Source organism: Typopeltis vanoorti, chromosome 12, assembly GCF_054136105.1.
Source record: "Typopeltis vanoorti isolate ZY-2024b chromosome 12, IOZ_Tvanoo_1.0, whole genome shotgun sequence".
Classification (NCBI taxonomy): Eukaryota; Metazoa; Arthropoda; class Arachnida; order Uropygi; family Thelyphonidae; genus Typopeltis; species Typopeltis vanoorti.
In genome coordinates, this window is record NC_143560.1 from 50722428 (window position 1) to 50748020 (window position 25593).

Genomic DNA, 25593 nt, shown 5'->3' on the forward strand with positions numbered 1-25593 from the left:
AATTTAAAAAAAGTTATCCGGTGCACAAAATCATAAGCATCATGCTGCGAAAGAAGCAGATGTTAAGAAACAAACTGAGGCTCTTAATAAATTTGTTAAAATATTAAAATATTCTGATGCAGATTGTAACCAACTCGATATATCAGAAAACAGAGTTGAAGAACTGTGCACATCATCTAGTTTGCATGAAAGTATTATTGCAACTACTGAGCAAGATAACAAGACGCATGATTTAAATGAAAAAGAGTTAGAAGATTTAGTTGTAGTTGACCACGAAACTAACACATTGTGTCTCTGTAAATTTAGAAGATCCGGGTGAATGGGGAAATATTGATGAAAAATTACGAGTTGTTTTAATTGAAATGGGGCCTGTTCAAAAGATAAATATATATCCCAGAGATACATATGGTCATAAATTTGGCGACACGTATCATAATAGAAAATGGAAAACAGTGGGCTCATGCCAAGAACATGGCTCATTTATTCCGAAACTTTAAATTCTGTTTTTTGCTTTTGTTGCAAAATTTTCGCACTTACTGAATCAAGTAGTCTTGTAGAAGGTTATAACGATTATGTACTTACTATAATGTAAGTACAACTTTGCATAGACATGAGACTAGTTTAACTCACATGAAAAATTTCTTAAATGGAAGGAACTTGATAAAAATTTAAAAAACAAAACTACTATTGATTGCCAGACTCAATGGAAAAGAAACATTGGACGAGTATTTTAGAACGCTTTATTGAAATTATAAAATTCCTTGGTAGCCAAAATTTAACTTTTCATGGATCATCTGATAAATTATATGAAAGGAATAACTGCAATTTTTTTTTAAATTAGTCAAACTGTTTGCGAAGTTTGATCCCGTTATGGAAAAAATTATGTTGAAAGGACCCTACAACGAAACAATAGAGTACACTATTTGAGTAAAGACAATCAAAATGAAATATTGGAAACTTTGAGTAATGCAATCAGGGATACAATTTTATTATCAATTCGAAAATCTAAATATTATTTCATAATTTTAGACTGCACACCTGATGTAAGTAAAATAGAACAAATGACCATTATCATTATTATTCACTTTGCTTCCTGTGACAATGGAATTGTCAAGATCAGGGAAAACTTTTTAGGTTTTCCCTGATATATCAGATTCCACAGGACGTGGTTTATGTGCAACAATAATGGAACAACTGGAAAATGGAACATTCCCATTGAAGACATGCGAGGTCAAGGGTATGACAATGGAGCAAATATAAAAGGGAAAAAATATGGGCTCCAAAATTTGCTTTTAAACAAAAATCCTCAAGCTTTTTACGTGCCATGTGCTGCTCATACTCTAAATTTAATCATTAACGATGCAGCCAAAGTGAATGCAGATACAATTAGTTTCTTTGCAATTATTCAAGAAATATACAATTTCTTTTCATTCTCTTACAAACGTTGTACAACCTTTTAAAGTTCGTAAAAAAATTAACATTGAAACAGCCATCAGAAATGCGATGGGAAAGCAAAATTAATGCAATCTGCCCTCTACGATATCAGTTAGGAGAAATTACGATGCACTTTTTAAAATTTTAAATAATGAAAATTTTAATAAAGAAACTCAGCATGAAGCACAAACATTATGTGCTAAAATAAAGGACTACAAATTTATTTGCTCTCTTATAACTGGGCATGATTTACTTAACAGAATAAACCCTGTGAGTAAAATGCTTCAAGACAAAAATATGAACATTACACTTGCTTTAGAATCTATCGAAAACTTAAAAATATTCTTACAAGAGTATCAATTAGATACAAATTTTAAAGAAGTTCTAAAACAGCAAAAGAACTGAGTGAAGAGGTGGACGGAGAACAAGAATTTAAAACTGGTACGGAAGTCCGACAATTTGACTACGAGCATCATGACGAAACGCCACAACCGCCAGAAAATAAATTTAGAGTGAATGTGTTTTATACACTTCTAGACGTTGCAACGTTAATAGAACAGTTTGAACAACTAAAAACATATGATAATTTCAATTTCTTGTATAGATTACTACAAATTAATAACGAAGATTTAGAGATTCTCTTGAAGGACGGCAACAATAAAGATGTAAATGCAATAGAACTATATGACGAGTTATGTGCTTTCCGGGATATTGGAAGGATAATTTAAATATTCAAAACCCTTTCGATATTCTTAATTTTATGGTGTCCAATAATTTATCTTTCCCTACTTTTCAATTGCTTTAAGAATACTATTAACCTTACCTGTTAGTGTAGCGAGCGGTGAACGTTCCTTTTCCAAGTTGAAATTGATTAAAACCTACTTAAGAACAAGTATGTCACAAAAAAAAAGCTTGTTAGTTTGGCGTTAATAGCTATTGAAAATGATATATGTGCAGAATTAGATGTTAAGACCATTATTTCTAATTTTGTGAATATGAAATCAAACACCCTAAAATTTTAATTTAAAAAATTTTCAAGTATATTTACGTCATTTAATTTATTTTCTGTTATTCTGTAAGGATGTTATTTTTTGAATACTTATATTAAATGTTCTAATTATTTCTGAATTCTTTTCTTATCTTGAGTTTCTTTTATTTTCCTAAAAGATAGTTCCACTTATAAAAATTATTAAAAAATTTTTACAAGTTATTAAGAATTTAGTAACTTGTAAAATGCAAGAATATTTTAAACTTTAAGTTCAAATAAATTTTAACTTAAATTAAAATTCCTTTTAATTGTGTTAGTGATTCGGGTCGGTGAGAAGGCTATAATTCCTGTATCATTATATTCAACGATTAAAGTGAAGTGGCTTTATCAAAATTTCCTTTAACTTTTGAGAATTTTTTTGAATAATCAGGTTTTTAACGATTATCCTGCCTAGTCAACACCTCCAGTGTTGACTAGGCAGGATAATTTAGCGAACCAACGTGTGGCTGTTTTGTCAAAATTTATTTAAGAAATTTCAAATAATTTAAATTTTTATTATTGTAAAAGAACCACACACACCCGGATTGTTACAGGGGTGCTTAGATAGACATTGCATGCGGGCGACAAAGACCCTAGCGCCGGCTCTGTGTATATATGTCCAGCAAAGAAATGTTACGTGAGCATGCCATTTCTTTGCTGGACGTATAGCAAAAAAATGGTACCCACGTGTACATGAATTTTATGCAATACACCAGTTCCTGTTAGTTTTATATTCAAAGGACAGGACAATGAATTTCAAATGGAGGTGAGAGGCCTCACAAATCTTTCAGCAGACTCTAGTTTTTATATTATGAATTCAATATTCAAAAATAAGTATTTTATTTTACAACTATAAGTAGGCTATTTTTTATATTGTTGTTTGTGAGGAGTAAGGTTTTAAAATGTGGCCCCCATATGAGAGTGAGGCCCTATGGTAAATGCCTTATGGTAAATGCCGCCCTGCTGCTTGCACACAACATCTAATGGCAATCCATTCCAATTACGCACCACCCTATGACAGAAAAATCTAGTCCTCAACCCCTTCTTAGCAGCCTTCAGTCTCAGCTTCCAAGGATGCTGTTGAATTGTGATAGATTATGCATCTTAGAAATTCCAATTCTTTCACAGTTCAACATGAGTTTCCTGACAAACAGGAAAATAAGCATATATGTTTGCCTCTGGATAATATATGAACGCATGTATATATGTATAAATAACACTAAGATAGAAGTGAAGAAATATTTAATATGAAAAATATGTGAGACTTAACCTGTTTTGCAGAAAGTCTAATAGAGAAATTTATTTAGGGTATTAATTTATTTTAAGTAATTTGTTCATGTATTATAAGAAAGCAAAGTGTATAAGCTAGGGTCCAAGGGTCACATTTTAGCCCTCCAGAATAACGTATGGACGGAGGGAAAGTGAAGTTATGCGAAAAGGAAGCTGAACCCTTTCTAAGAAAACATGCCACGCACACATGGAGGTGTGAGGAGCGTGGTAAACAATGTGGCGAACTGCGCGAATGTCCAAGACTGAAGCAGGCAATATAAACGCCAATCCCCCCCCCCCACACACACACGAGGCTTTTTGGTTCCTGTTTTCTGACCTCATGGACTTTGGCTCTCGGTCTCTGCCAGCGGAGAAGATTCTAGGCTGGCCATGGAAGTTATGAGTCGTCTGCCGTAGCATGCGAGTTAGGGCTAGCAATTTCCTCAGACCAGGATAGCTATGCTATATCACAACGGTAGTCCAGATGTGTGCCTGCGATACTAGTGTAAGTCCTGAGCGGCACATAGCCTTTCCAATTCAGAGAATCTGGCTGTGCAGCTATCGTGTGTGACCCGGAGAATTGTAGACCTTAAAGGAGCCTTGATGTCCAGACAAGGCTGGAGAAATAACTGAAAGTCATTCCAGGAACAGTAATGTAGATTGTCATATTCTGTTTTCCAGTTGAAGATTTATGTGCGAAATCTTTAGGATATTTTGTTTAATGGACTTAATGTAAGGAACTTTAGGAACCATCCCTAATTTAGCATTGACCTGTCCCTGTTAGAGAAATGTTTCCCTAGAAGGGATTTGTATAAGAGATGATTGTGATATGTTGAGAAATATAACAAGTGACCACGTGAGTGATAAAGGATAGGCTACATAGGCTAGAAGTTTGTTAAATTATACATAGAAGTGGTCCAAGTAATTTGTTCATGTATTGTAATGTTAATATTGAAATTGAGGTCTTGCTAGCAACACAATATAGTTAACCATGCATTTATATTTTCTCATGTATAATTTCTTCATTTAATAAATGTTTCATAGCATTTGTCTGTGTTCAGCTTGTTATATGAATTCAAATAGCCACTCATAAAATTACCATCGAACCTAGAGGGAGGGACCCACGAGTATAATTTGATATTTAGAGCCACGACTGCATGCTAAGATAAAGAGAACATGAATTAGTTTATTTATTGTTGGAAGTTTATTACTGTGTATCACTCTGAGAGAGCCACCTTGGATAAGAGCCTCGTCTATCCTCGGTATTGGCTGGTGCAGTTAAAATATAAATTTGCCAATATTTATCAGGTGAACTGTCTCAGAGGATATGTTTAAGAGCAGCGTCCCTTACTTGGATAAAGCCCTAAACATAAATTAAATTACACGTGACTAAACTTAAGAACCGCCTAAATTTAGCTTGTTTAAAGAAAGGGAAATTTATATGAGTGAGTAGAGTATATGCAACTAATAAATTTAGATAAAGATATAAAGGTAATATAGTTGAAGAATATGCAAACTATATAAAGAGTTGGTACATAACAATGTACCTCTTGTCCTTTCCCAACCCTTCATAAATTGTAAAATTTCAAATGAAATCCTGTATGACCCTTTCAGAAGCTTGTAAGTCTCAATCATATCTCCTCTCTTTCTCCTGTCTGCAGTCTACAAATGCTCAATCTGTCTTCATACTCAGTATTCCACAATCCTGATATCATTTTTAACACATTCCTTTGTACTCTCTCTAATATATCAGAATCACAACGGAAAAAAGGAGACCAGACCTGTGCACAACAGTCCAAGTGAAGTCTTATCAAGGCCGTGTAAAGAGGCAAAATAACATCCTTATCTTTACATGTGAACATTCATATCAGCATTGCAATTATCTTTTGAGTTGTATTTGCAATCTTTGCCACATGACAACTGAACTTCAACTTCCTATCTATTAACACTCCAAGATCCCTAGCCTCATCAGTTTCTTCTAGCCTAATCCCACCAATATAATATGACATTAGATATCTAATCAAGCCGAAGTGAATGACTTTATATTTACTGACACCCATTTTCCCAAGCCCACAATTCCATCCTATTCAAATCATTCTGCAAGTACTGCCTATCAGCAGCATTCCTGATTACCCTACCGATCTTTGCATCATGTTGCTTGTCAAATCCTTCCCAATATTATTAATGTACAGATTGAATAACAGTGGACCAAGCACTGATCCTTGTGGTACACTACTTGTTATTTATTTTTTTTTTTTTAATTAATCTTTGTACCGATTATGGGCAATACTACCCTTACATCACGTCCAGATTTAATATAGGCCTAAGCCTTTACAAGTGTCTTTACCCTATGCCTGTTGTAGTTATCATTGTAATCATTCTCTGGTGGCAACGGCATGCCACCAGTGTGCCCCTCAAGGAAAGAACTTTTATATCCTTCTGCGTAAGCCCAAGCTGTTTTAAGTCCTTATAGCTGTCTGTGCACCATACGCCATGTAAAGATATTGTGCTGCTGGTAAACCTCGGAGTTGCCCCATGCTCCTCCTGTATCTTAATAACTAGATCTTGCTTATTCTTATAATAGTTTACCTTATTATTATGGCTACAGTACTGAGATATATGTCCAACCAAGCACCAACTTGTGGTAAAAGCAAGGTAGGAGAAGTGGGAAAGGAGAAACAGTCCTTGCTAGGGCTTGAAAGGAGCTTCTAGGATAGAAGAGACAGAAGACCTTCCCTTTGGGGTGAACATGATACCGAGGTATCTCCACTCTTCCAGGATGGTCAAAGCATGCAAAGGCCTCCCATGCAGAGAAAAACTCTATAGTCTCGACCAGGGTTGACTTGTGCATAGGCACTGCGGAACTGCAGCACCCACAATTTTTCTCGATATATAAATATATTTATTAATTTATTTATATTTGCTTGTAATATTTAATTTTATCATCAACAATCCTATACAATTCTCTTATTTTGTATAAAAAATAATAAAAATCCATCTTGTAGCACTTAGGAGGACAAAGGACGCTAGCTGCACTGTGTTTACCACAGTGTCATATTGCTACGAGCGCAAGCATATGCATGTCATAGTGAGATGCGTGTTATTAGCGTAATGCTGAACTGTCTGTTCGTAGTGCTTATCGTGATTACTCCGTCTCTTTAAATATTTGGACATTATAATTAAAGACATAACATTTGTTACAGTTTTTATTTCAGAACATTATTGGGGTTATGATAATGGATTTTATTTTTAAGTAATTTTGAATTAGACTAAACTGTATAATTTTATCGATAATAAACAATATTTTTTCATGAAACAAAACAAGAAGAACATATTTCATTTTTAAGAAATTTTGAATTATATCAAACTGTATAATTTTATCGATAATAAACAATATTTTTTCATGTTTAATTTTTTTTTTTTAATTTTTACCATAATTTTAATATATTTTATCCAAACACTTATACACTGTACTTACAATGTGTATGTATATTTCGAAAGTTGCAGCACCCCCACGATTTCAAGCCACGAGCCGACACCAGTCTCGACCTTAAGCTTCTTGTCACGACCAGAGAGGACAAGAGCTAAAAAGCAGAACTTCTCTACATTAATAGAAAGGCCTCGAATAGAGAAAAAGTCAACTGCCCGGTAAAGGAGTTCCTGCAAGTCTACCTTAATAGAAGCTACGAGAATAAGATCATCTGTAAAGGCCATAGCATTAAAGGAAGAAGTGCCTAGAGAGTAGCCTATATGGCTAGGAAGAGAGTGAAGAAACTCACCTATTACGCAGTTAAAGAAAAGGGAGATAGAGGATCACTCTGACAAACACCCTGCACTGCGGGAATAGAAGTCACACGGGATCCTGTGGTGATAGTGATAGAGCTACCCAAGTATAGCTCCATAACATAGAAAAGAAAGGGTTCTGCACATCCAACAATAGACAGCTCTTGAAGGAGAGCAGGAAGGGAGACACTGTCAAAGGCCTTTTGGAGGTATATATTATTACAGGCGACTAAAGGGAGTCCTCAGACTCATCGAGGGAGGCCCTAAACATCATGTCCACACAACTATACGACATTCTCATATTATCTATCATACCTTGCCTTGAACTCACTCATCATCATAGCACCTACAACAGACTCTGGCAGCTTATTCCACTCATTTACCACTCTAAAAGTAAAGATCCCAGCTCTAACACCCCTGGTAACCACACTATTGCCCAGCTTCCATAGGTGTCCCCCTAGTTCTCCCACCACCAGTCCTGATCTCAAAAATATCCTCTGAATTAATCCTATAGAAACCCTTTAGCAATTTGAATGTCTCAATCATATCTCCCCTTTTCTGCCTATCAACTAATTTCTGCAACCCACAAATCTTCAACCTGTTCTCATATGGTTCATTCCATAGACCCGCTATCATCTTAGTCACTCGCCTCTGGATCCTCTCCACCTCCCCATCAAGAAGGAACCTAGGTGACCAAATCTGAGCACAGTACTCGAGATGAGGTTTTATCAAGGCTTGGTACAGAGGTACAATAACTTGCTTGTCTCTGCTCGTCAAAGTATTTTTCAACAACCAAGTGAGTTGATGAGCTGATTTAGCTACTTTTGCAATGTGCCCCCTAAACTTCATCTCCCTATCCACCAACACTCCCAAGTCCATGGCCTCATCAATCTCCTGGAGTACAGTTCCACCAATGTGGTAATTGCTGCTAATCTTTTCACCCCAAAATGCATAACCTTACATTTTGTGACATTAAATTGACATTCATTCTCCTTAGCCCAGAACTCCAATCTATCCAAGCCATCTTGCAAGATTTTGACATCTTTTCCATTCACGATCGCCCCACCCAACTTTGCATCATCAGTGAACAAATGAATTGTTCCTCGTAGATCTTTCCCTACATCGTTAATGAGCAAATTAATAGTCACAGGCTGTCTTTTGGACTCTACTCCTGAATAAACTACTCTGTGATATTTCTCCATCAACCACCCACCTATCCATCTCACCAACCCTATATCCATTCCCATATGTTGTAGTTTACGGATTAGAATTCCATGTAGTATCCTGTCAAACGCCTTTGTCAGGTTCAGCAGTATCACTGTAAACCCATTACCCTTATGCAGTTCAGCTGTCACCTTGTTATAAAACTTGAGCAAGTTACTGAGGCATGATCTACCCTTCAAAAAAGCCATGCTGTCCCCTGTACAGTATCTCATTTTCATCAATCCATTCCTGTATTTTTCCCTTGACTACTTTCTCCAAGACCTTGACGATGATTCCTGATATGCTGATCGGTCGGTAATTTGCAACCGTAGTCTTGGATCCTCCTTTATCAGTGGAACTATATTCCCCTCTTTCCACACCTTCGGGACTAAACCAGACCCGAGATTCAGATTAAACAGCATGGTCAGGCGCACTACAATTCTTTAGTCACTTCACGTACGACACGAGCTGGTATACCATCCAATCCCACAGATGTATTCACATTAAGGTTCTGTAATAGACTATTCACCTCCACTTCATTCATCAGAATTCCTGTATAAACTAATGGTTCCTTCATTTTTTCAATGTCACCACCTGGATGATATACTTTTGCAAAGTGCTCGCTCATTAACTCTGCTATATCGAATGATTCAGTGACCTCCTTACCATCGTCATTCCTTAAAAATCATTTTGCCGTGTAGTTTTTTTCTTGCTTGCAGCATATTGAAAGAACTGCTTGTGATTCTCTTTAGAGGCTTTAGCTTGCATAGCGAGTTTCCTTTCATAATCCGCTTTTGCTTTTTTTTTTTTTTTTTTTACCACACTCGTTACCCTTCTGGCCTGCACCTTATACCGTTCGTGTGCCTGCAGATCACCTCTTTCTTAAAATTCCCTCCACAGTTTTTTTTTTTTGCAGCTCAAGCTTAATGGTGTTATTCATCCATTTAACCCTACTTGTTTTACTATTCAGACCCTAGGTATACAATCAGCCATAACCTCCTGTAAATGCTCCTTGACCACTTCCTGTGCTCTATCAACATCCAGCCCTTGCAGTTGTACATGCCAAGGCACTGATCCAAGCAATCTCCTAAGCTTGTCATACTTGCCAGCACGGCAATTCCACATATACCCTGTCTTAATTGAAAATTCCACACCTTTAGCCACCTCCCAGGTCAAGACCTTATGATCACTCCCGCCAATAGGTGGCAACATGGTCATCAAAAATGTGGAACGCTTCACAATTTTGCATGTCATCCTTGCGCAGGGACCATGCTAATCTTCTCTGTATAGTTCCAATTTTAGTATATGCACTGCCAAAGCAAGTACAATATAGAGGCTTAAGGTGGCATCGGGAATCCAAGAGAAGAGAAGAAAGAAAGATATATATTCTCGGCACAGTCGTCTGAAGGAACAAAAGCTTTCTGTCTATAATCATGCTGTATATGTTGCTGAAGTCGTTTAACTAAGATTTTATGATAGAGTCAAAGTATCACAGGGGAAATATTGATAGATCTAAAGTCTGATGCACGGCTTGAAGTTTCTTTCTTCGGAATGAAGATAGTTCTTGAAGTGCGTAGGTATGGTGGTACTGCTTTACTGGAAAGGAGAATGTTCAATAAGTCTTTAAGAATCTTCAATGGCATCTTCCGAAGCCTAGCCGCAGGAAAGCCATCAGGTCCAGAAGCAGAGAAATTGGATGGAAGAGCTGCTTTGATCTTCTGGATGAAGACAGTCTGGTATATTTCAAGGGCAGGAATGGACCTCAATATCGTATGTTGATCATCATTAGGGAAGTGTGGAGGTGGAGCAGAAAAGACTGTACTCCAGAATTTAACAAAATCAACATGTAAGTCTGTTAGAGACGGAGGGGAAGCACCATCAAGGATAGTCTTGGCACATCACCCTCTATTCTTTTTATAGATGGCAATGTGCCATCCTCTTATCCAAGCTAATATTCTATAACCCAAACCCATTTTCTCCAATTTATGCAGCAGTCTGCAATGCTATATTCTGTCAAAAGTCTAAGCAAAATCCAAAAGTATCATATTGTATCCATTCCCCTTGTAGTTCAATGTTAACAATGTTATAGAATGTGAGCAAGTTGCTAAAACATGACGTTCCCTTAGTAAAGCTATGTTGTTCATTGCAAAATAGAGATTCACTGTCAACCCATTTCTGAATGAACGCCCTAACCAATTTTTTTCAAAATCTTCACCACCGCTCCTGAGATACTAACTGGTCGATAGTTGGATACATTGGTCTTTGCACTGCCCTTATGCAATGGAATTAGAATACATTCCTTCCATTCTTGTGGAATCTTGCCTGTCCTGAGATTCATATTAAACAGCCTGGTCAAACAAATGGCCAGTTCAGCTGAACACACTTTTAACACATGCTGATATCCCATCAGTCCCTATTGCTAAATTCTATTCAATTTGTGCAACAGCTCTAATACCTCGTCCTCATACACCAGGTTTCTTCATCTAGTGTAAAGAAAACAGTGGGCTCAATGTTGCATATACCAGGTTGATAGCTTTTAAGAAAATGGGCACTCATTAACTGAACAACCTCTTCTGCATCTGTAACCCTCATGCCATCAGGATTTAGAAGAGTTATTCTTTCATGTTCATTACTTCTTTTACTTGCTGCAGCATATCGATAGAATTCTTGTGGGTTGTCTTTAGCACGCAGAGACAGTTTCTTTTCATACTCAGACTTTGCTTCCGGTACAACAATGTGACTATTTGCCTGCTGCTTATAACGTTCATAACCGACGCCATCCTTATACACACGATAGTCCTTCCACAACGTCCTTTTCTTATGAATTTCTTGCGTAATAAGATTAGACATCCATTTGACTCCTACTCTATTTATTCTTCGAACTCTCGGAACACATTCTGATATCGCATCATTCAAGTGTTGTTTAAATGCTTCCCACGCACTCTCGATATTCTTTCCGTCCAGCAACCGATCCCATTCCACTTAACTCGGTATACTCCTCAGTTGGTCGTAATTTCCTGCTTTGTAGTTAAGCATGTAACCTTTTCTGAATGGAACATTCATAAACTTAGTCACTTCCCAAGCGAGTACCGCATCATTAATGTCATCAACCAGAGGCAGAATGGTTACGTCGTTAGCCGAAACATTCTCTGACACTATAATCAAATCAAACTCTCTTTGCCCTCGAGTTCCTTCTGTCACATATTGCTTGAGAAGTTGTCCCGCAACAGCTCAATAAATGCATTTTCATTCCTCTCATGAGATTCTACTACTACCCAATCAATATTTGGATAATTAAAGTCTCCCATTATGATTACTCTTTTCGTGCTCATTTTTTCTATTTGGTGATGCTTTTCTTCATCACTAGCAACCGATTCACCAAGTCTAACAACATCCCGCTACGTAATTTATATTATTAGATTCCACCTCACATACCAGATGGCTTCAAACTCACTGCCACATGAAATATTGTTCTTAGTAGTAGTACTAGAATCATAGTTCTCAACTCTAACTGGATTCAGGTCATCCAATATCATTAGCAGCACGCCTACTCCTCTCTATCATTCCTAAAAATACCATACCCTTGACACCTGATACTAGTTAATAGGTCTGATTCTGATAGCCAGGTCTCACTAATACCTACAATCTGAGGTCACAACATATTGACTAAGGCAACAAAACTCTATCCCTTTGCTTCTGATACTTCTAGTATTCGTGTACTGACATAATAATCTACCTGTTTGTTCTTTTGCATTGTCTTGTCTGCAGTCTGCCTGACACAGTTGGACAACTTGCAGATCTCTATTATTCTCTGATGCCTTACACATGTAGACATCTTTGCAGACACATGATGGGTCCGAACAGGACGAACACAAACCAGAAATCATTCTCTCCTCGTCAACATTTCCATGACAAAGCCCATTCCCGTCATTAACAGTTATATAACATTGTCACTCTTACACTCGCATTCCTCTCTTTATAACTGAGTTTCCCTGACTTTCTGTGTTAGGTCTCATACCAGTTATTAGTTTTTCTAGACTCCTGATACCAAACGTATTCAGGTGTAGGCCATCCCTCTTATACAAATCCAAACTTCCCTCAAACTCACTCCACACATCCAAAAAGAACTCGCATCCTTCCTTCTACATAGCCTATGCATCGAATCGTTTGCCATCATAGCCCTTCTTAATTCATTTTTATCTCATAGCGAGGTAAAATATTAACGATTTTCGCTTTCTCACTCTTCACTCTCACCTCTTCCAACAACCCTTTCATATCCTCTCTCATGCTGAACTTATCGGCAGTTAAATCGTTCATACTTACAACTACGATTTCATTTACTTTACTTTTCTGTTTTTGATTTGCTTCCTTTATATTCTTAATATTCGCTCCAGGAAAAAACTCGATGTTATAACTCGCTCATCTATAGCACATTTTATTATAGAATCACCATATCAAATAACCTCTTACATTTTACTAACAATGTCATTTACCTGATTTCCGTTATTTCCTGACTTGCCCGTTTCCTTGCATTGTTGTTTCTTATTTTCCTGTTTAATTTTCTTTTTCTCCCTCTGTTCATTTAAACGCCTCTCGACTTTTTGCAATTCCCGCATTGTCTCTTTGATGATCTGCTTCAACTTCACCATTTTAGAAGTTAATTCATTTTCATTAATGTCCTCAATAACCTCGTTAGTAGGACTAACCTTCTTGTTCTCACCCAAAGTGCTTTTTTTTTTAGCATTACATTTCTTGCCCTTTTTTGGCACCTTTTCAAATGTATACTAAATATTGAAATATCTAACAAAAATATGTGATAAAATACTAAATACATTAAAAAAAAACACTAAAATACTACAAAGCACTAATTCTCTAAGGAAAACAATAAAAACAGACAAAAATCACCAATTTCACAGGAGTAACAATTAGACGTTCAACAACAATGTATCATCGAACCAGATTCAATATTTTTGACATGTATAATGCAAAGCATTATACATGTCCATAAGGTTATGTGCTTCCATTATGGGATACTAAGGCAAGTGATGTGAAGTCAGTCTCTTTATACAAGTAGCCCAGTTGTGAAGTTACTTCATGCAAACTTTGTTTGCTTACACTTGGATAAAGGGTTAAACCAAGAATATAATTTCTTGGCACCTTTAATTTATGGTATAACCAAGTGAAAAAACTTTCAACATCTATCTCTAATCCAGAGTATTTTAATAATAAGGTGCATTACCTTTTCACTACTTATATATGGAAATATGACTTCTGCGTTACCTCAACCTTGGTGAGATGGATCAATCGACTGTGAGATGCGGTGATTGATTCATTCAATCCAATACCCTTGGAGGGTAATGGATGGCAATGCTGTAGCCAATGAAGTTCTAACTGAGGCTCGGCTATTGCTGTTACCCTCATGCCATGATCAGAGCTTTAATTGCTCAATAACACCTTATCCATACACTGTCCTCTACAGATAATGGGGAAGATGAAAGCATTCTTGCTTTGCCCCTTTAAGCCAGTCCTTATAAGGACTATAAGGACTTGGTATTACTTCTGGGTCTGGCTCCCACTGATTACACCTTGATAAAGATTGAAACCAGTCTGAGTAGTGACGTTTCCCATAAAGCATAGCATTATACGCTTTTTTGCCTACACTTGGATAAAGGATTAAACCAGGAATTAGCCCAAGAAATATAATTTCTTGGCATCTTTAATTCATAATACAACCGAGTGGAAAAACTTGCAACAACAAATGACTTATTCTTGCTCTGAAAGAGGAGGAGTGGGCCAGTTTGCCTCAAGAACTCCTAAATCACTCGGTGGTTAGATTGGCAAGACATTGTGAGAGATGCACAGTTTTCGGAGTGGATATATTCCATACTGACATGTTTCTCTGCATAGTTTTCTGTAATCACTGTATATCAATTCCTTAACTATGTCCTTACAAAATTTGTAACTTTTGTCAAAAATGTATTGTAATTTAATTTGTGCGAAATGCATAACACATTTCTTGTGAAATATGGCTTGGTTGGTCAAGTGGTTAGCATGTCTACTCTTCAGCCAAAAGAATGCGGGTTTAAATCCCACTGTTAGCATGGATGTTTGTGATTGTCTGTGAAAATACTGGTGGTGGTGGGTGGTAGATGCCGTTGGTGGAATGAGTGAGTGGTGGAGACGGAGTTGCAGAGTAGATACCCTCCCTCAATGAGTCTTTGGACTACCTGGAGGTGTCATGTAATAATAATAATAATTTATTAGCATGATGGCAATAAATTTATATCTACATTTGGCTTATGGTAGAGAAATTTTTTTTCATATACAGGTAAAATGTACATTAGCTTTTTGGGTACCGGTACATTTTTGATGTCTTTCCGGCAAAATACCAGATGAGGCATAGATGAGGCTGTTCATAATATAGCAGTAGGCGATTGTCTTTAGTCATCTATACAAGAATTCAACTATCTTTTCATGAAAGTTGTCAACACTGAAATTGCCAAGGAAATGCCTGTATATAGAAAACAGACTAAAGATAATCACCATTGAAGAATGAAAATTCAGAATGAACTTGGTGATCTCAGGAAAGCAGACAAATGAATTTGACAGAATGAAGCAGGTTTTTAGACAAAGGTCAAAAAAGGCAATTTTTTGTTCTCAAAGGTGGCATTTCTGCTTATGCTACCACTGAGAACAAAAAAGTGCTTAAGTCAAAGTTACCAGAATTGTTGCAAATTGCTAAAAGTACAGCCTAGAGAAACAAAGAACAACAAACCACACAAAAACATTCTTAGAAATTTATGTAAGAAAAACAGTCTCAGCTGCCAATCCTGCTGGATCATATGACCTAACTTTATCCTTTAAAACTGGATTTCTAGTTTCTTCTTATTTTATCATTCATTGTGTATCATGGTGAACAGTTTCCTCTCCTTAGTTTTCCCTATCAATGCTGGGGATGTCCACTTGTCCTCCTATACATTAACAACCTTCAGTCAGGGACCATAAATCCTATTCATAGTTTAGATGACATTAACAAACTTAATCTTTCATTTGAGAAGCAACCATGTAGTACTCCAGAGTAAGGAGAACACTTTTTAAGGCAGTGATCTTACTATTCTCCAGGGAGACAAAGATATCTAGAGAATTTCAATGGTACCAAAACACTATCCTATCTTAAAATTTCTCATAAGAAAGACTTTGATTCATTCATCCTTATGTTTGATAATATTTAGATCTCTCCAGTCTAGATCAGATTTCTTCTACTTATATATCTAACATTATCTAGAAGAAACATCTATAATCCTCCCTTCCCAAAAAAAAACGTCTTCCTCTATTCAAGGCTATTTCTAACCTGTGCAACTCCTAGTACTAAATAATTCCAAATCCATCCAACATTAGAATAATGTTCTCAATGAAAAAGCACTATATGAATTTCATAAAATAGTTTAAACTGGACTAAACAGAGAGATAATTATATTGGTGAGATAATGAAATAAATAAAAGCAGGATAAATAGTGAGATCAGTAAAGTGGGGGAATGAATTACTTATCAATGCCACTGGTCACCCTTGCCTTTAGGCAATGTTATAATAGAACCATCAGGATATGAGATGTAGAAACATGGTCAGGCAGAAGCTGCACCCAATAGTTTTTTTTTGTAAGGAAACAGAAGACTCAGCTGCTATTTCAGCAAGAGGCAAGTTTTCTATACTTGGCCCTTTCAAAATCAGATGGTCTTTTAGCAACAGGTGCATGCTGTAAAGTGAATAGGATGCTGGAGTTGTGTGGTTTTTGAGTCACTTGCTATACACTGAATTTTGCCCAAGTTGATAAATAACTGATCAGAAAGAAGGAGAGGAATAATAGTGGAATGGTGGAATAGATACAGAAACAGTGTCTGTGGGAAAGTCAGCCTTGTTATGTTGAAACACTTGTTGATAAACCTGGTTAGTCTGGTGTTTTTCGGGTGGAATAGAGGATGAAAACCTTTATTCCAATAAGAATTATGTAAGTTATTCTGGTGGAAATGTATTTGGGACCAGAAAAGTGAAAACAGTATTCATTCTGTATAGCTCAAGGAAAGGAGTAGAAGAAATCACGAGGCATTCCATTTAGTACTGTAATGCAAAACAGACACTGTTGGGTGCAGCTTCTGCCTGACCATGTTTCTACATCACATATCCTGATGGCGATACTATATGGGAGGAAACAATACAGCTGTAGTTACCAAGAGAGCTAACATTTGCTATACCATAGTCACCCCACTTATCCGCAGGGGATACGTTCCAAGACACCCCGCGGATACCTGAAACTGCAGATAGTATCAAACCCTATATATACTACAATTTTTCCTATACATACATACCTATGATAAAGTTTAATTTATAAATTATGCACAGTAAGATATTAACAACAACTAATAATAAAATAGAACAATTATAACATACAGTTAATAAAAGTTATTTGAATGTGAATGGAATCTTAGCAACCTCAGCATACTTTTTTTTATTATTATTTTATGTAGTTGAGAACGTTCATTCACCTTTTTCACTTCTCTGTGGCATATCTGAATTGCCAACATCACTACTCTTGTGCTTTGGGGCTATTATTAAGTAAAATAAGAGTAATTTGAACACAAGCACTGTGATACTATTTATTAAGTAAAATAAGAGTAATTTGAACACAAGCACTGTGATACTATTATTAAGTAAAATAAGAGTAACTAGAACACAAGCACTGCGATACTATTATTAAGTAAAATAAGAGTAACTAGAACACAAGCACTGCGATACCATGACAGTCAATCTGATAACTGAGAACTACTCAGAACAGCATGCAATTTAAAACTTATGAATTGTCACTGAAATGAGCCATACAGCTTCATTTCGGCGATGTAAAATTACATAGGCAAAGTGGATATTACATTCAACATTTCAAAGCCAAATGTTTGTAAAAACCATGAAAGGTTTGTACATTGACCTCAGAGCCTCTATCTCCCCGAGTTGCTTTAAAGTTGTACTACTTGACTTTAGTAGCTAAAGGCAACTCGGGGATGTAGGATTGTATTCTCGTAAGCTCTCAGTTCAACTTATGAAACTTTCCTACAAACATTCAGCTTTGAAATAATGTTGGATCTAATATCCACTTTGCCGATGTAATTAAAAATTGTTTATTTCTGGAATTTTCCATTAAATATTTTCAGACTATCATATTTATTCACTTATTTCTTGGTTTTAAAGCTGCATATTCTTTCAGATGTATAGTAACCAATCCCATGAACTGTTCTTTCATCGTCTCATTATATTGAAGTTGACTACAAGCTTACCATAATCAATGACCCTATAATTCAAAATACACCCTCCTCCCCTTTTTTTTTTTTTCTAATTGAGACCCTTCCTCCCCTGTCTTTCTACTTTTGAAGTCTATTTCTTGTGACCACTCACCAGTCAGTAGTAGTAGCCTCCATAGTGCAATTGGAAGAATGACAGTATTGCCCCCCCCCCTTCAACTGAAAAAGGCCAAAGTTCGATTCTCTTCATTACGAGAGGAACATTATATGGGCTTTTTCAGTTGAAGGTGAGTTAGTCAACCTCATCACATGATAGTAGCAGGGTTTTTTCTCCAGAAACTCGGATTTTTCATCCTGCATATAGGCAAATCGGCTTTCAGAACACACACAATTTACAGGCATAAAATACTGTTGGTGATGGGTGGTAGATGCCATTGATGATAGTTGCGTGTGTAGTAGGAGAATTAAGTAGTAGGGGAGGCAGATGTGCATAGCAGAGTGCCCTCCCTCAATGAGTCCTTGGACTTCTTGGAGGTGTTAGGTAATAATAATGCTTTCACATGCCATTTCCATTTTCCAATCTATAACTCTAAAATTAATCTAAAACTTATGTAGTGTGTGTGCTAAACACCACTGAGGATACACTAGTCAAAATTCCTGAAAAACAAAATCTAAAACAGTTAATAAATACTACTAGGAATGCTAAACCTGAAATATACCATGATAGTAATTGCAATAAATAAACCTGATGAACCTTAATAAAAATGTTTATTAAAACATTTTTACAAATGTTGTAATAAACATTCATAAAACACTATAAAACTGACTTTTCTCCTGCAAAATCTACATAATAGCTTCAGGTACAGTCTCAACTAAAATCATGTAGCAAAAATAAAACAATGCATTTTATAACAGCGTTCTTCATATAGTGACATTTTTCGCCATAATGGGTAACAGCCTCTGTAGCCCAATTGGAAGAACAGTGGAACATTGTACCCTTTGAATGGAAAAGACCTGGGTTCAATTCTCATCATGACGAGGAAAATCCCTATATCGGTTTTTTCAACTGAAGGTGAGTTAGCCAATCTCATACGGAAACAATAGGATTTTTTTTTCTCCAGGAAACTCTGGTTTTTCCTGCGTACAGACAAATCGGCCTTCAGAACACATGCAATTTATAGACAAAAATTACTCTTCCGTGTGTAGAGGCTTAAGTGCTGTGAGGACATCATGTTGGAGGCTTAATGGATTGTATACAGCACTCATTGTATACAGATTGTATGCAGTTTATTTATTGCAATTACTATCATGGTATATTTCAGGTTTAGCATTCCTAGTAGTATTTATTAGCTGTTTTAGATTTTCTGTTTTTCAGGAATTTTGACTAGTGTATCCTCAGAAAGGATTAAAAACAGAATTTAATTCTTCCTATATTTCGTCTCAGTCAATGAGACATCTTCAGGGATTACAAAAAAACTAATGTAACATAAAAACAAATAACAAATAATACTAAGCACAACCACGTGGGTGACACTAAAGTCCTATCTAGGTGGAGCGCCCTCTAAGGGCGGTTGTAGGTGGCCTGGAATATAAAGTGGGACCTCTGGTGATAAGCTTTTCCCAAATCTTAGGAAGCTTAATGCAACCATTAACAAATATGGTGTGGATAAAATATCAAAATTATGGTAAAAATATTTTAAAAAATTAAACATGAAAAAATATTGTTTATTATTGATAAAATTATGCAATTTGGTATAATTCAAAATTACTTAAAAATAAAATATATTCTTCTTGTTTTGTTTCATTGTTTATTATCGATAAAATTATACAGTTTAGTCTAATTCAAAATTACTTAAAAATAAAATCCATTATCATAACCCCAATAATGTTCTAAAATAAAAACTGTAACAAATGTTATGTCTTTAATTGTAAAGTCCAAATATTTAAACAGACAAAGTAAACGCGATAAGCACTAAGAACACTATTACTGGTGCAAACTGCATATAAACACGTGGAAGTGCACGATGGACAGTGCCACATTAAAGTAATAGCTCGCATCTCACTATGATGTGCATATGCAAGCGCACATAGCAATATGACACTGTGGTAAACACAGTGTTGCTAGCGTCCTTTGCCCTCCTAAGTGCTACAGGATGGATTTTTATTATATTTTATACAAAATAAGAGAATTGTATAGGATTGTTGATGATAAAATTAAATATTACAAGCAAATATAAATAAATTAATATATTTATATATCGATCAACCTTTGCCAGCAAAAGTTGGTCAATTGGTAGAGCCTCTGCTACTAATGGTTTGCAAAAAGTTAAGCAAGTTTGAGCATGGTTAGTAGTTGGAAGGCGATCAATCATTCGATACTGTCGGCACACTCTCCCTCATTGCTTTGGACTCCGTGGAGGCGTCACATAATAATATCGAGAAAAATTGGGGTGCTGCAGTTCCGCAGTGCTTATGCACGAGCCGCCCCTGACCTGATCACATCAGAAAATGTGATCAGGTCAGGGGCGGTCACTTCAAGTGATAAATGATCACTTCTGATCACATCAGAAGTGATCAGATAAATGACAGATTACTGTATATTCTTATTTTTGCTTATTAAATAGGTATTAGACCTAACACAGTCAGGGAAACTGTATATTCTGAAGGAGCATATGTGAAAAGTAGGAGCAAGTGTACAACTCAAACCTCCTATTTGCAAGATGTATTACTGACAAAATGGTTCCAGAACTAGAACCACATCTCAACTATGCAGAAGCCTGAACATGTTTAGCCTGAGAGAGAATATGAAAGGGTTGTTGGAAGAGGTGAGAGTGAAGAGTGAGAAAGTGAAAATCATCAGTATTCTACCTCGCTATGGTAAAAATGAATTGAGAAGAAGGGTTATGATGACAATTCGATGCGTAGGCTGTGTAGAAGAAATGGATGAGAGTTTTTGAATGTGTGGAGTGAGGGAAGACTGGATTTGTATAAGAGGGACACCTGCATGCATTTGGCATCAGGAGTCTAGAAAAACTAATAACTGGTATTAGACCTAACACAGAGAGGCAGGGAAACTAAATTATAAAGGGAGAAATGGAGAGAATGTGAGTGTAAGAGTGACAATGTTATATAACTGTGTTTACTTTACTCCTAGCCCATTCCCATCATTAGTTAATGATGGGAATGGGTTTTGTCATAGAAATGTTGACAAGGAGAGAAACAATTTCGGCTTTGTGTTCGTTCGGTTTGGCCCCATCAAATGTGTGCAAAGATGTCTACATGTATAAGGTATTAGAGAAGAATAGAGATCTGCATGTTGTCCAACTGTGTCAGGTAGACTGCAGACAAGACTATGCAAAAGAACAAACAAGTAGATTATGTCTGTAATGAATGATAAAATATCAGAAACGAAGGGGTAGAGTTTGTTGCCTTAGTCAATATGTTGCGACCTCAGATTATAGGTATTAGTGAGACTTGGTTATCAGAATCAGACCTACTAACTGGTATTGAGTGTCAAGCGTACAGTACTTTTAGGAAGGATGGAGAGGATAGGGCATGCTGCTAATGATATCAGATGACTTGAATCCAGTTAGAATTGAGAGCTATGATTGTAGTAGTAGTACTACTAACATTATTTCATGTGGCAGTGAGTTTGAAGCCATCTGGTATGAGGTGGAATCTAACAAGATCAATTACCTAGTGGGGTGTTGTTATAGACCTCGTGGATCAGCTGCTGGTGAAAAAAAAATGCATCACCAAATAGAAAAGATGATCATGAAAAGAGTAATCATAATGGGAGACTTCAATTATCCAAATATTGATTGGGTAGTAGTAGAATCTAATGAGAAGAATGAAAATGCATTTATTGAGCTGTTGCAGGACAACTTCCACAAGCAGCATGTGACAGAAGGAACTCAAGGTCAAAGTGTGTTAAATTTGATTATAGTGTCAGAGGGATTTTCAGTTAGAGATATAACTATTCTGCCTCCTGTTGGTGACAATGATCACGCAGTACTCACTTGGGAAGTGACTAAGTTTATGAATGTTCCATTCAGAAAAGGTTACATGCTTAACTACAAAGCAGGAAATTATGACCTGAGTTCAGTGGAATGGGATCAAGTGACACACGCAGAGGGGGGGGGGGGTAAAGGACCCTTCCCCCTCGCAAAGAAAAAGGAAAAAACACTAGAAAATTTTCCAAAAATCTTTTCCTAATTAAAATTCATTTTTTTATTTATGTTGTGCCGTGTCTTCTATTACTATACGATTAATGAATTAGCGATCATTGCAGATGCTCAGTTATAGGTCGCATGCAATGCGTAGTGTGTATTCTCAAATCCGCTACTCAACTTGGGTCCTCCCCACCCAAGATTAAATCCTGAGTGCGCTACTGATTGGATCAGTTACTGAATGGATAGAATATCGACAGTGCATGGGAAGCAATGTCTTATATAATACTTAAGTGATGCGATATCAGAATTGTGTCCTGAGAGTTCAAACAATAAATAGGGTAGGAGTCAAATGGATGTATAATCTTATTAAGGAAGAGATTTATAAGAAAAGGATGATGTCGGAGGAATACTGTGTGCATAAGGATGACGTCCATTATGAAAGTTATAAGCAGCAGGCTAGAATAGTCACAAAGTTTGAGTATGAAAAGAAATTTGCTCTGCATGCTGCTAAAGACAACCCACAAGAATTCTATCGATGTGCTGCAAGTAAAAGAATGAATGTACATGAAAGAATAACTCTTAAATTCTGATGGCATGAAGGTTACAGATTCAGAAGAGGTTGTTCAGCTAATGCACGTATATTTTGTTAAAAGCTATCAACCTGGTGTACACAACATTGAGCTCACTGCTACCTCTTCATTGGATGAAGAAACAGAGGTGTACGAGGACGAGGTATTAGAATTGTTGTGCAAATTGAATAAGAATTCAGCAATAGGGACTGAGATGGGATATCAGCACGTGTGCTAGAAGTGTGTTCAGCTGAACTGGCCATTCCTTTGACCAGGCTGTTTAATATGGGTCTCAGGAGAGGGAAGATTCCGCAGAAATGGAAGGAATATATTCTAATTCCATTGCATAAGGGCGGTGCAAAGACCGATGTATCCAACAATCGACCAATTAGTATCTCAGGAGTGGTGGTAAAAATTGTGGAAAAATTGGTTAGGGCCCGCATTCAGAAAAGGGTTAACAGTGAATCTCTACTTTGGAATGAGCAACATCGAAAGTCAAGTTTTAGCAACTTGCTCAGATTCTACAACAATGTTACCATTGAACTAGATAAGGGGAATGGATACGCCATGATACTTTTGTATTTTCCCAAGGCTTTTGACAGAATACAGCATGATAGACTGTTGCAAAAATTGGAGAAAATGGGTTTTGGTTATAAATATTAGCATGGATAAGAAAATGGCTGATTGACATATCAAAAAGTGATATACAGGGGGATGCAAGTCTGCAAGATTTAAGGTAACAAGTGGTATACCACAAGGATCAGTGCTTGGTCCACTGTAATTCAATCTGTACATTAATGATATTGGGAAGGATTTGACAAGTGACATTCAGCTATTTGCTGATGATGCAAAGATAGGTAGGGTAATCAGGAATGCTGCTGATATGCAGTACTTGCAGAATGATTTCAATAGTCTGGAATTATGGGCATCGGAAAATCGGTATCAGTTCAATGTCAATAAATGTAAAGTCATTCACTTTGGCGTGATTAGATATCCAATGTTGTATTATATTGGTGGGATTAGGCTAGAAGAAACTGATAAGGCTATGGATCATCTTGGGGTGTTAATAGATAGGAAGTTAAAGTTCAGGGGTCACGTGGCAAAGATTGCAAATACAACTCAAAAGATAACTGCAATGCTGAAACGAACGTTCACATGTAAAGATAAGGATGTTATTTTGTGTCTTTACAAGTTGTAAATTTGTAAAGAGATAAAATAGCATCCGTTTTTGGACAAAATAACAAAATGAGACAAATGAGGTCTCATCAAGCCGCAACAAAAGTTGAGGCCTTGATGCGATCTCACTTGGATTATTGAGTACAGGTCTGGTCTCCTGGTTTCCATTGTGATTCTGATATATTGGAGAGAGTACAAACGAGAGTGCTAAAAATGATATCTGGATTGTAGAGTACTGATCATGAAGTCAGATTGAGAATTTGTCGACTGCAAACATTAGCAAATAGGAGAAAGAGGGGCGATATGATTGAGACTTACAAACTTCTGAAAGGGTCATAGAGGATTTCAATTGATGGAATTTTTCAGTTTATAGAGGGTGGGAAAAGGACAAGAGGGCATCCTTGGAAGCTGAGAATGAAGGCTGCTAAGAAGGGGGTGACAGCTAGATTTTTCTCTCAGTGTGGTGCATGATTGGAATGGATTGCCATTGGATGTTGTGAGTGCAAGCAGTGTGAATGAATTCAAGAATAAGTATGATAGCTGGTGTGTGTATGTGTGTGGTATGTGGCCTCCCTCGATGAGTCTGACTCCCTGGAGGTCTGTCTTAATAATAATGTTTAAGGAATAGAGGAAATATCCAGCTTATTAATGATGCATCACTTTAAAATTTTGTTTAGCTAAAGTTAAAGGATATTACATCCACATTGTTTCATAGCCGAATAAGAAACTCAAAGAGTTTCATGCCGAATATAGTAAATATATGAAGTTAGGCAAATCCAAGCATAAGCAAATACCTGGATAGTGTTACAACTGACCCTTTAGGGAGTGCAACACTAAGGCAACTCATGGGTTACACACTGTTGCACTCCCTAAAGGGTCAGTTGTAACACTATCCAGGTATTTGCATACGCTTGGATTTACCGAACTTTATATATTTACTATATTCGGCATGAAACTCTGAGTTTCTTATTCGGCTATGAAACAATGTGGGATGTAATATCCTTTAACTTAAATAAGTTTAGGTCGCCGAATTGAAGCCTTTGGCTCTTCATATAATTAATAATTGTTTAGCTAAATTATTTAAGTTATGATAAAGGATCCATACAGTAGCATATTCTGCTAGGCCAGGCCTATTCTGGTTCATGGTGAAGGATGTAAGATTATGTTCCTCTTGACAGATAGCTGCAGATGATCTGCCAGATTGCCCAAAGTAAGCCAAACCACAGAAGCATGACATCTAGTAGACAACTAGAAAATTAAGTGGAAAAAGCTTGTATTTAGATGAAGAATGGAAGGTAGATATCTTCCTAAGGACACTGAGTGATATCTTCATGAGAGCTAGAGATTGGTTATCTAAAGTTGTTAAAGGCTTTCTTAATAAAAGATTCATTAAAGCCATTTTTCATAAAAGGAGATTTGATATAATTCAATTCTTGCTTTAAAAGGTCTTCAGTGGAACAAATATTATGAGCACAATATAACAGGGATTTAATAGTTCCAATCTTTTGACTAGGATGATGAAAATTAGCATGGATATAGCAATCAGTATGATTTTCTTTTCTGAAAACAGAAAATTGTAAACTACCATCTGGTTGATGTAGAATTAAAATAAATATCTAAAAAAGCTAGTTGTTTTTTTCTTCTTCTAAAGGAAACCAAATTCTCAGATGAA

General features: G+C 36.5%; 1 protein-coding gene and 1 non-coding gene across 5 annotated transcripts in view; both read right to left on the minus strand.

Annotated features, from left to right (window-relative positions):
* LOC150100781 (GRB10-interacting GYF protein 2-like) overlaps positions 1 to 25593 on the minus strand; it is a 525021-nt gene that overhangs the window by 494606 nt on the left and 4822 nt on the right. The window contains exon 1 of one of the 4 annotated variants that reach the window (XM_090401531.1): positions 2258 to 2273. The exons of the other annotated variants lie outside the window; for them this stretch is intronic. The gene's annotated coding sequence lies outside the window, so the exon portion shown is untranslated. Of the gene's footprint in view, positions 1 to 2257; positions 2274 to 25593 lie in introns of those variants that run through there. 4 annotated transcript variants of the gene reach the window in all.
* On the minus strand, positions 9936 to 10042 carry LOC150100782 (U6 spliceosomal RNA). Its single transcript, XR_016549213.1, has one exon. It is a non-coding gene; the product is annotated as a U6 spliceosomal RNA (small nuclear RNA).